Here is a 13,335-nt window from a genome sequence, read left to right on the forward strand (position 1 = left end):
CTGCTGTAAACAGACTTTTGACCTTTGCGGTCTGGAGGAAGCACGTGGATGAAGCGATATGATTATCTCAACTGCAAAAACTTGCAATGGCTGTGAAAGTATGGACGGCTGAATCAAACGACTATCTTGGAGCATACACTAGATTTAGTTTTAAGTAGACTCATGTATAAAGGAATATTCAACACAAACTGCTGCCACACTGAGAAGGCAGCTGGCACAATTTGAATAGAAACACTTACTTACGTCATCTGCTATCATTGACATGAGTAAATGAGGGCTGAAAGTGTGAATGGATATTAGGGCTGAAGTTTATTGCTTAATGATGAATAAAGTAAAGCTCCCGTGAGACTGGTAAGAGCAGAGGAGCAAACCTACAAACAACCCTGAAGAGAGGAGACAGAGCAACTCGCAAACATTTAATGAAATATGAGATATATCATTATATAAAGTACACAACTTGGTCACTGTAATATTTATATTATGTCAGAATAGATAGCATGCACTGATATCATCATATTCATGTAGAGTTTGTCTGGCTTCTGCATGTTGTATGATGGAAATCCAAGCATCACATATTAATCTGTTTGTCAGAACGACTGACCTAGAGTTGCTGACAAGGTGCCTTTTGGCTGTTACTTATATTTCATAGCATGTGGTTATTTCCTTATTTTAAACAAGCAAACTGTATATTTATGAACATGGATACCACTATGTGAAATAGCTTATTATTGCTGTGCACAGCAGAGGCATCAAATGCCCTTTATACAAATATCATATCCTGGCTTGTAAAACTCTCCAAAAAATGTAATCAACATAAAAATTCATTGTTGTGTAGCTTATGAATGTCTTTTTTTTCTTAAGTTATTGATCAAACTATTCACATAAGGATCTTCTTTCTAATAGAGACACAGACAAAAATCATTTTATAATCCATCTGCTGAATTTCTTGTGATACCAGCTGGGGGTAAAACCCAGCGAGCACACATTTTCTCCTTTACACAGTTTTCTCTTGAATACATTTTTGGCCACAGTTTTCCTGGTGCTATTCAACAGTTCCTGCTATGGTGCATCAGTGCAGCTCTTGCAAACTGTAGCGCAGGAAGGAAGTTAAGACTGTAAAACATTTCTGGGGATCCATTTGGTGCATGAAAATGACAGTGTCTGCCATCCTGCATAGACAGGAGCTGTGAGCTCTCTCATGCACGGCACACGCAGGCATACCGTTGTATGCTGAGAGATATGACACTAACGCCTAGAGGCACATGCCACGATGAACACACGCAATCACATATTCAGACAAAATATTCAAGCATGCTGATTCCAGATCAGTCTCTGTGTTTGCAATTGTGTGTGCATTGTCTGTCTCCCTCCTCCTTAGAGGTCTGTTATTCACTGACTTGACCCAGATGGAGAGGCTTTAGTGGGAGATGTAGCCCACTGCCAACTGAGATGGGCCCCGCAGGACCACCTGTCAGGAGCTGCTGAAGGAAAACAGAAAAGAAGTGTGTGTGTGTGTCAGACGGACAGTAAGGGATCAAAACAAAAGTGCATATGTGTGCGAAAGTGTGAGCTGAGTAGCACTGAGGGCAGGGTGGAGTTAGGGAGTGTACAAAGAAGGAAAATCAGCAAAATGAAAAACACTGCTGTTTTCAAACATAAGGAAATCTCTCAAAAATAGCTTTGGGAAGGGATTACTCTCATTCATATGTTCTCTGTAGCCTTTGATTTTATGGTTAGATTTTATTTTCTCTCCTCTTTCGAGCTATTTTTTCCATCGGAATCCAGCACATCTGAAATATAAATGCTTTTTTTATTCAGAAAACACAGTTCAACTGAATTGATAGTTGTCAAAAGTGAAGTGAAAAGTGCAAGAAGTTATCTTTTCAGAGCCCTTGGTTTGAGCCCTTGGTTTCTGTGTGGAATGTTCTGTCTGAGTCTACGTGGGTTGATATTCTAAATTGAATTTATGTGTGAATGGTTGTTTGTCTCGGTCTGTTGATCCAGTGATATGCTGGCGACCTGTCCAGACCTGTAGCCCGCCTTTCAGTCAATGTTGCCTCCAGCCCCCACGCAACCCTTACAGGATGAGTATTATAGATAATAGACATAATAATAATATAATATAATAATGGTTAACATTTCTGAGTAGGCTTTGTTTCATTTTTTGTTTATTTCAGCCTGTAACAAAATAAATCAAACAAAACGACTGATAAACAGCCTCCACCATATCTCCCTCTGACTCTTTAAGTCATTTTAACATCATATCACTATAAAAGAGTTAAACAACTAAAGAAAAACAAATTGCTAAAAACAATGAGCTAAAGAAAGCTAAATGCCCTGTAGACTGCAGAGTTAAAATGATAACTCAGATATTTGGGGGCTGATTTAGAGCTGATTAAAATAAATAAGACAATCCACAGAAAACTCATTGTCATTATCCAAACTCAAATTGGCACAAGGATACAGAATAATACAGAAACAAGTGTGTCATGTTTGATGAGTGATTTTGTTTCTGTCTGTCAGTAAATACTGACTACTGACAGATGTGCAGTGACAGTGATGCGCAACTAATTAAACAAATTAAAGTTAAAATATTTGAGGTGTAATACATCATATTTTCACCCATATCTGATGCAGTTGTCAAAATGTTTCTAAGTTAAACATAAATCACCTAACAAAACATTTTAAGACATCATATGTTGTGTGAATGTAACCATCACATGTGATGAGCTCCTGTAGTAAAGCCCTCACACTTTAAGTTTCAAGCAAACCCATCCAGAGTTGTGTGATTGGTATTTCAAATGCTTCCATTTATCACTGATTCACATTTGATATGGTTTAGGGAAAACAAAAAGAGAGGAATATGAGAAGAAGATTTATACCAAGAGATGAGATGGTACTCTAGGCACAAGGACAAAGGCAGAAACAGAAGCTTTAGGTTGTTTTGATCATTTTTCTTTGGTCCTCCACCAAGAAAAAATAATATGTTCCTGTTGCTTGGCAACATCATTTTGCATTCTTCCATCACCCTTTATTAAAACCTTAAAGTTTGTTTTGATCCAGTGTGGATGTTTTATCTGAATGTGTTCAAGTTTATCTTACTTTGTATTTCACAGCAGCAATGTTAAAAGTTCAAGTGAAATATCTTTCCTACAGATTAAAATAGACTATTGTGTTTGTGCCTTTGCTGTATATATTGTTAATTGAGGGTCCAATGTGTTAATTGTCATATATACAGTCCTGTACAATGAGATTCTTTCTTTGCCCTTAAAGCAAATAAACCTAGCTCAAGAAGTCAAGTACAATTCTTTGATGTGTTTTCACTTTTTTTCTTTAATTTGTGGAATTACCTCATAATGTCCACTGCTGCAGCTCCTCTTTTCAGCCAAACATTAGGTTTGAGACAGATAGAGCCTGATAGAGATAAGTCTTCTCTGATTGGCCAGCTGGTCCACTCTACTGTGATTGGCCAACCCCTATAGTGATTTTAACTTTACAGACCTTTTACATGCACAAAAAAATCCTTATCTAACATGTTACGAGCAAAGGAAAAAAAAACATATAAAGCAATATGTCTTCTAAAAATACAAAATAAGTTTTAACTCACTTTTTGAAAAAGGTCAAAACCTGTAAAACCAGTTAGCAATTTTAATGATGAGGCTGATCGGTGCATATTTATATTTTTACTCATCGCTGAATTTAATGAATATCTAAAACGTTAAATCGTTCTTAGATTTGTATGAATTTTCTCCACATGGTGAAACACTCTCCTTCCTAGAAACCCAGAGAATATAGATGTGATAAATAATAGTTTCAAATGGCAATAAAAACCCTCCTGCTTTACTTGCTGGTTATTTGTGCAGATATGGAAGGCTTTTAATAGCCAATGATTGTGGCACATTTACAAATGCAGGTGTAATATTATAATATCACACAGACTGATTTGATTTTTTTCAGCCTTTTTTAATAAACAAGTTATTTTTTATTAAATGCATCTCTACTGTGCAGCTGTGCTTAAACTTAATTTTGTATTTATTATATATTAAACTCAGGCTGCTGCAAACCTCATTTCATTCTACTCACACAGTGATATTAAAGAAACTAAGGTGTACATCAGCAGAATGTCACAGTTATGAGTGTTTGGCTCCACATGGTGAAAAACAAAACAAATGATCCACTCCTCTGTTTCCCACTAACACTAAAAGATGTCTCCCCTGAGGCTCTTTGGGAAGCTTTCTGAATCCTCCTGCGCCGTCTTTCTCTCAATTCATCTCCTTTGTTTACCACATTGTTTCTCTCAGCATATAAAACCACACACACACACACACACACACACACACACACACGTTTGTACTGCTATCTTAAAGAGGACACTCATTGACATAATACATTCCCTAGCCCTATGTCTAATCCAAAGTTCATTTAATCTAAATTGTACAAATTGTATTTTTCTTTACCCTATAAAGACCCTTTATATTTAAATACTTTATATTTACATCGAGGGGACCCTCTCTACAGAGGCCGCCATGTTTTTTGCATTAGTCCAGACTGGACAAACTAAACACCTTTTGAGTTTTTATGACAACTGAAGCTACCACAGGTTCTTTTTCATGTTTGGAAGGAGAGGGTGAGGTGACGGGTGTTCAGCTGCAACATGTAACTTCAACACTCAATATCACTAAATTCTACACACTGTACCTTTAAGAAGTAAGGATCAGTCAAAATGTCCTCACTCTGTAGGGTCTATGCTTAAAATGGTTCTCACTAAGATATAAGTACAGGAACACACACACACACTACAATAACCTTCAATAACCATCTTCCACATGCTATCATTAACATATGTGTAAATTGACATGTGAGGGATCAGACAAAGGGATGAGCAGAATGTGAGAAAGTCTGGGCAGAGTGTGAAAGAGCCCTGTTGGCTTAGTGAACGGGAACCTTCAGCTCGAGATAAAACCCAGTGAATGATGTCCCCCCCTAAGGCCCAGAGAAACAGGAAGTGTGGCTCCATATTAATTAGAATATGAATTAGATAGCCCCTCTTATCTGATGGCTCATAGGAGCGAGAGCAACATGATCCAGGCGGCAGCAGCAGAGGTGTTACGGGAGAGCTCGGTCACGTTGCTCTCCTACAGTCTAAAATAGAAATATAAAAGAGCTTTTGGAAAACTATTTTATTCATCTCAGTTTATTGTTTTTTACCTTTTAAAATATAAATTCATAATATCTATGAGGGAAACACACAAAAACAAACACAAGAGACAAAGAAAACAGAGACTAATCTGTATATCCACAAATGTTGATATAATAGGAGAACATTTTAAAGTTTGCAAAATACAGGGTGTCTCAGGTTACAGAATTTATATTAAAGAAATGAAGTCAGGAAGGAAAATAAATGAAACTACAATATAATAATATAATATCACCACATTGCAGCCATCGTGCACCCGCTGGTTTTTCCTTGACAAAATAAATGATAATTGATATTACATGATATTTGGTATCGTGTCGGGTGCTGTCACGTTGGCTGGGCCATCTACTTGGGTTTTTACATTACATGTGCCTGTAACTTTCATGTCATAAGATGTTTAAATATGGGATTGTGTTGGTTTATTGCTCCTTGGAAAGCTCCTACAGTGTTCCAGCACCATCCATGTGATGGTTGCCATATTTAGTTAAGTTTTGTCAGAGAAGCAACAGTTTGTTCATTGTATTCCAACCTCTGACAGTTTGATTACCATCACACACCCTGTGCTGCACCTCGTGTGTAACAGACTTCACAGTGTACTCACTTACCGAGACGTCACCCTGGATTTTTAATGAACCACTACAAGCACGGAGAATCCTTGACAAAGTTCCTGTCGTTCTTCTGTGTGGTGTCAGTGTCTGCTAGGACCATGTTCATTATAGGACTGTCTCATTACAGCAGCCCCCCCACCAGGAGCCTGGGGGGTAGCAGAGAAGACAGAGCCTCCTTGTTTTAACTCATTAGAGGTCAGTGGTTGATTAAAATATTGAGAAGTGCAGGTTAATCAGCTACTGACCCTCAGGGTGATACTGTCTTTCATGGTCTCTTTTAATCAATAAGTGTGATCACTGGCATAGAGATGAACTCCTCTACCTTCTTACAAGGAGCTCTCTTACCTCCCCTGCATCCCCAAGTACTGCCTGTCTGACTATCTATTATCTCGCCTCCCCTCGTGGGGATGTTTGGAGGGAGAGGGCTTTACTTGAAGTGTGAACACACATTATTAAGAAGTCAAAAGGTTAAATTCAAAATGTAGTGCAACATTAAGTTGTAGTGTAGCACGCCTCATGTCCAGGGCTCCAAGTCTCATCTGCTAATAAAAGGTGTTGGACTCCAACTTCCGCATGATGTCTCCAACCACAGGAAATAATCCATCACACCCTGTGGAGATGCAGTCTGACATGCTGTCAACATGACTACACATCAAAGCCTAGAAAGTCAGGAGGCACAGTGTGCTGTTTTTCTACTCTTCTCTCTCAGTCTACAACTAAAAGAATCAAACTGCCCACCAAGAATATTAGATGTAGTCAGCAGGAATTAAAGAAAACACCTCAAGGTTCGTTATGAAGTTGTGATCTCTGTGGTAACAGCTTATGTGCTGAGTTGTGTGTCTGTCAAAGGTTGTTATAGTGTTGAAAGCATTCTTTCTTCATTAAAATGTCTCTACGACTAGAGCTGTGTTATATATTTTGTTGACACGTGTACTTACTTTATCCAAAATGTTTCAACCAATGTTCAAACCTCGAAAAATCCCCAGATTTATTCAAAGTAACAGGATGTTTCTTTTTGATCGCCTTTTAATTGCGTCATATGCACTTTACCCATTGCTTTGTGTCTCTCTTGTATTTTTCGGGGCACTCGATGTATGATGGATGAAAACTTTCCTGCTAACCAGTTAGTCGGTTAGCTTTTCCACTGTTTGGCTTGGTCACTGGAAGTGGGTCGTGGTTATTCGTTGCTGTTTGCTGCGTAACGTGAATAAAACTTTAATACATGACCTCATCCGCAAACATGATTTGCTCCTAAGTCACATCAGGTAGATTTCCTTAGTAATGGTGGTGAAGATGGTGATGACTCCAATGATCCCATGCTGCTTCAAGATGTCATCAACCTAGCTCTTTTATTATTTTTTTGATAAAGAGACCCCTGGTGGCTGAAGTTATAAATTATATGTTTTACTGGAAATACTGTGCGTCAACTAAGGAATGATCTTCTTAAAATAACACTTCATTTCATATTTATGCGATACCTCTACTACTGTAAAAATACTGTTATAATTAGTATAATAGTACTAACATGCAAATAGGTTCATTCGTGTATCAAGTTTAACACATTTGCTTTTGTGCTCTTTGTGCTCACTGGTAAATCCTCAAAATCCAACTAGTGTTTTTATGGTTTTTGCAGGCGTGTGTTCATGTGTGTGTGTTCGTGTGTGTGTGCATGTGTGTGTGTATCTCTAAACACATGAAGGAGTGTTTAAAGTGATGAGTGTGTCTGTGATGAAGCTGCACCCCGGCAGGATTAGAAGTCTGTGGAAGTCATTATATCTGGTTTAGTGTGACGTCCCTGGGGTTCTGCTGCTGAGAGTTTGTATCAACACCTCCTCTGTTTATGTGGACCTGCACTGAACTCAGGGTCACTCAGCTCCTATCACAACTAATCCTGGTGATGTGGCCCGAACACACACACACACACACACACACACACACACACACACACACACACACACACACACTCGCATCCATACGCACACATCCATACATAAATACACCTCCACCCTCTGTTGAAGGGGGGTGCAGAGAGGTACAAATTGACCTCAGTTAACCGTGGGAACCAATGAGAACCAGCTGTTGCAGCCATAGATTTGCGTCTTCTTGTGTTTATAAAGTCAGTGAGGGCTACCATAATACACACTTTGTGTTCTTCACTGATTGTGGCTTAACCCCCGGGTTGTGTGTATTTCAGTATGTTTTTTAAGTAGCTGAACAGTTTACAAGATCTGGAGGCCTCTAATACCAATATATCATATTGTCCCCCCTTTGATAAATATTCATTAATAATCTCCTTCTGTCCTGAAAGTGCCTTTTGTTCACAGATGTTTCTAAACTCAGTGTGGGCCTGAGGATTGATGCACGGTATAAGAGGGAAACTGAAACAGAGCGTTTGTCATCTGCTGAACAGCAGAAACAGAACAACATTACTTCCATCTCTGGTGACTCATGGATAATTGAAAATAAATAGTGTTGTGTCGCAGTACTGCTGCAGACTAAATACTAATTTGTGCTGCAGTCACAGGATTCTAACACTGTTTCAAATAGTCTTTTTATACCCAGAATTCTTGTATGATCAAAAACAACCAATCTTTGGTTAATTTGCCCTGAGGCCCTCCCAAAGCATTACCGCCACTATAGGTCAAGATGTCTTTTCAGAGATTTTTCTTTAAATTATATCACACCATAAAAATGTATTTTAGTTTGTTTCTAACATTTTCTGTTCTGTTCTTATAACCATGAAGTGAACCATAGTAATATTTAAAATCATTATCATCAAATATTTGTAAAGTTTGATACACACATGTTTAACTTTTCATTACATTTATGTCCAAGCAGCTTTACATGTGTTAAATGGACAAAATGATGCAGGAGCATGGACAGTTTAAAAGAAGACAATCCAAAAGAGAAAAACGAGGATGTATAAAAGTCAGCAAAAAATAATCAAAATGAACCTGGATTCTCGTCACACACCGTTGTTGAAAACACTCTCGATGCTTTGAGGTCTGAGAGAAAGAGATGTTCTCTGAATTGCGTAACATGGTTTGCACTCTGAGTTTATATCGTGTTGGATTGTCATCATCTGCCTTAATGAAATAAAAGCAGATAATCTGTGGCACTAACACACAGGTTATTTAAGGTCAGAGGGTTTTTTAAATCTGTATTATACTGAGTGTTGGAGGTTATACAGGACACTGACACCATCACATGATTCTCATAATATGCTATAATACATGTTGTGTTGCTTGTTTTTTGCAGTTGAGTGCAACTGTAATGATCCACAAATATCTTACCATTATAATAAAAGCAGACCTTACTGCACATTTGCTCCACATACGATGCTACTGAGGTGTGATCCAACAACCACAGCATGAAATGTGTATAATGTTCTTCATGTGTTAATCTAGTATACTCTAGCTTTAGGCCTTCCTCTTAAAAAATTCATGCATTTCTGCTGGAATACTGCGGAAATTGTCAGTTGATGATGCCTAACTCCCAATTTCCTCTGCTCTTATTTCTAGTTAATATCTTTGTGTTTCCTATCATTTGGTTTTTATTGAACTTGTGAAAAGCTATTACTGTTCGCCGCTGCATCAGTCCAGTTTCCTGTCAGAGAGATGTTCATCTTTTACCTGCATTGTGCCTCTTCGAATTAGCAGTTATTAGCTTTGTAAGTTGTATAACAGACTTACAAGAATCTTTTTCTGCCTTGTACTTGAAGAGGGTTTTGTTTATACAATTTTATTCAAGGTGAGCTGGGAATGTTGGTGATGATCTACTCAGTAGAATTTTTAAGTCATGTCCTCTCTCCTGCCTTCTCTACGCAAACCGCCACCTCTCGCCTGAATGTTTCAGACCGTTTTCTCTTGTTGTGAACACATCTGACCTGGAGAATCTCCTGCAGCTTGAAAGTCTGCAGAAAGTCTTATACAGTTCATGTCTGAACACGGCTCTAGTGAGATCACTTCAGCCTCCCTGCCTTTGTTGACACATCGCTACATTTCTTGGTGCATTGATCCCACCTATATATTGTACCATTATGCTGCTAGTGGTGAAACACTGGTGGTGACTATAAGTCACACTGATATTTTCTTTGCAACTGATATGGTTCATCCAAAGTATCATCCCATTTCTCTGGAATCTGAATATACTGCAGCTGGATGAAGGATTGGAGGAGGCGAAGTTAAAGGCAAATGATTTTCACCTCAGTGACAGTTATGGAGAATAACAGTGATGCACCTGAACCCTGAGTCTTATATTGTAGTAATCTATGAGTATGTGTCAGGGAGATGAATGGGGTGTGCATTGTGGTGTATTGTTCTCCGCAGTGAGTGCTAAACGAGGTGATGATGACATGCAGCGTAAATCTGCAATGGCGACCGAGTGGTCTGTGCGCGTGGCTGTGTGTGTGTGTGTGTGTGTGTGTGTGTGCGTGCCTGTGTGTGTTTTCCTCTTTGGTATGCAGAGGGAAGCACAGCAGTAATTAATGAATTGCAGCTAAATGGTGCTATGTGATCCTACATGGTAATGAGAAGGCATTGGTGTGGGCCCAGGCATGAAAATCAGCTCTGCAGAGAGAAAGTATGGGGGACACACAGTTGACACTCAGGCCTGGAGAGGACAAATCACAGGATTTATGGTGAGACTTAGCCATTGTTGTATAAAATCACAATTTGCTCTGCGTAATGACTCCAAACCAATAAGTTTGGTGCCACATGGCTTCGTTGTTCCAGGGTTGTGTCACTGTAGATTGCGATAAAGGGTTCACATAAGATCTGACAATTTTGAAAGACATTCATGCAAATGCACACAACAAAAAAATCGGAAATCCTTTTAAAGTAGTGTATTGTTTTGGCAGCTCTCTTCAGCAGTGAGGCTTTCGTAAAGATGCTTTTCCTTCTCAGTTGAAAACTGCAGTCGATGCTGGTTATTACCTGAGACGCAGCGCTGTATCAGATTGTCTCAGCTGGCAACAAGACAAACCCAAAGAGGTTCTATTAACAAAAAAACAATAACTTATTGGCTTTACTGTGTCAGGAAGGAGGCTTTTAGTGTCGCCGGTTTGCTTGTTAACAATATATGACATGTTCGCTATTGTTGTGACATTCAAACTAAACTAACTAATGCTCCTGTGCTCCCCAAGTGAATTAATGGAGATGCTTTCTGTTGTTGTCCAGCAGTCACCCTTCAATAGTCATACTTCATACCATCTGCAAAAACACTCACTTTGAATGGATGGGAAACACTTTGCATTCATTTAAATGGGTACATCTCTGCTCTTTTTTCCACAGTAACAGACAGATCCCACCAGTCTGAGTGAGGAGCTTCAGTCCCGTTAACATAGAATCAGATTTATCACAGTTATAGAGAAAATCTGTCACATCTGTAGCACATCCGTTTCTATAGCAACATCCAATTGATTGAATGATATTCATGTTCTGTCATAGTGACAATGATGTTAATTGACTTGACAGAAAATGACACAATTAATGCAGTAATGTCGGCTATGTGATGTGTGTGTGTGTGTGGCACTCCTAACAAAGCCTTCAAATAAAATCTCCCTTAGCTTAGTTCAAGCTTTCCCGAAACACTGATGGTGCAACATAAATTGTTTTTTTTTATAATTTTTAAATAATCTAATAATTGTAATAATTCCTTTGTTTCCTCTCCTATAAATTCAAAGTTATTTCAGTCTCCCAGACATTTTACTAAAAGAACCACATAGTTTAAATACAGGTCAAACAGAAAGTGATCCACTGTTACACCTCCAGTTATTCACAAATGTAGCACAACCATAACGAGGATAACACAGCTTTTTTTTTTTTTTACTATTTTCATCCTGTTAGTATAAACAAACTTCATGAAGTTATTATGAAATAAAGGTTGTGTAAAAATTGTGATTGTGTTTATGACAAAAAGTCTGTAAAGGCCACATTTCCTCATGTGGCCTGCAGAGAAGATTTTTACCAAATTATTGCTCAGTGCTGTTCTAGGAGGTTTGATTCTATTCTAATCAATCAGAGAAGCAGACAGCTGAAATCACTTTTAAATGAAATGCTGATTAATCACATCATCACCACTAGTGCACCATGGGACTGCAGACACCTGTTCTCTCCTGCAAGTCTCTGTCACTCTGTCTTATGTTTTAGATTCTCTGTTGTTTGCATTTTCTTCATCGACATCCTTCATTGTTTCTCCTCAGGCTCGCCCATCAACCTACCAATCTTTCAATTTTCTGCCGTGGTGAAAAGCACTTAAACTTATCACTCCATCTGTTTATTACATGCCACCTCCGGTTCCTTCACCACTCCGCCCCTTTGTCCCTCTCTCCTCCTCTCCATCTGTGTGTTTTTCAACAACCTCTGCATGTGTCACACCGCTCCAGCTTGTGTCTTTTGTGTCCTCCACCAACACTGTTCTAGGACTCTTCATGCCTCAACGCAGGTGACAGCTAGTGGCCGGAGGAATTATCGTTTCATTATGACTTCTGAACACAATATCCCAAGAATGACTTGACGAAATATTTTCCCTTTTGGTTCAAACCTTCAGTTGGACAGAAGGAAGAACTGAGTAGATTTTGGTGGTCGAAGGTAAATGGTCAAGGTCGTGATGGCCTCACAAAGCATTATTTTTTGCCTTGTGAACACAGTATCTCAGGACCAACTTAAGATACATTTTTCAAATTTGGTACAAATGTTCACTTGGTCTCAAAGATAAACTGATTAGATTTTGGTGGTTGAAGGTCTGAGGTCAAGGTCAATGTGGCCTCAGAAAACATGGCCTCTTGAGCATGACGTATCTGGTCTCCCTGTAGTGATTATTTTATTCCTACATCAATTTCCTATCTTGACCAGTTGTTCAGACCAGATTCATTGATTATATTTCTGACAAAGGTAAAAGGTCACAATGACATCATATGAGTGTGGAAAAATTGTCTACAGACTGAAACTGCACTGGGTGGCAGAGGCAAACTACTGCAGGGTTTTCTGTTTTTATTACACTTATTTAAAGCAAACTTTGAAAAGAGTCTATTATGGTAATTTTTAATTACACTCGCCAATTATGAACTAGTAAAACTCTGCTGCTGCCATCAAGCTCCCACAAAACAATGGGTTGTGCCGTCAAAAACTGCAAGTGCCCGGTTTGCATTTTCCCGGACAGAGAGGGCTGGTTGTCTGTTTTCAGCTTTAGAACTACGGCTGTTCAGCTTGACCTGTAATTTAAACTACCAGAAATGACAGTTATATGCCTGCTAACTGGATTGATATCCACAGGTGTTTCAGCCAGGAGCTAAAAATTAAAGGCTTTACCCTGAGGGAGAGGGAGCCAAGGGAACATTTGCAGGGGAAGTACATCAGAGCTGAAGTGCCTCTCTGTCAGTGTGAGGCATAGAGAAATATTGTGTCTGTGTTAGGGTTTGTGCATGTAGGTCTGTGTCTGTCAATACGTTGTTACTTGTGTCATTTGATGAAATTTCTGTAACTATGATTTCTCTCGTCTTCAGACTCTGAGGTCTGAGGAAAAACAGGT

The 13,335-nt window shown here is 38.9% G+C and overlaps 1 protein-coding gene across 2 annotated transcripts in view; it reads left to right on the plus strand.

Moving 5' to 3' along the window:
- Nucleotides 1–13,335, plus strand: part of fam189a1 (family with sequence similarity 189 member A1) — a 77,330-nt gene that overhangs the window by 45,306 nt on the left and 18,689 nt on the right. The gene's annotated exons all lie outside the window — the stretch shown is intronic.

This window comes from Paralichthys olivaceus, chromosome 1 (assembly GCF_024713975.1).
Source record: "Paralichthys olivaceus isolate ysfri-2021 chromosome 1, ASM2471397v2, whole genome shotgun sequence".
Classification (NCBI taxonomy): Eukaryota; Metazoa; Chordata; class Actinopteri; order Pleuronectiformes; family Paralichthyidae; genus Paralichthys; species Paralichthys olivaceus.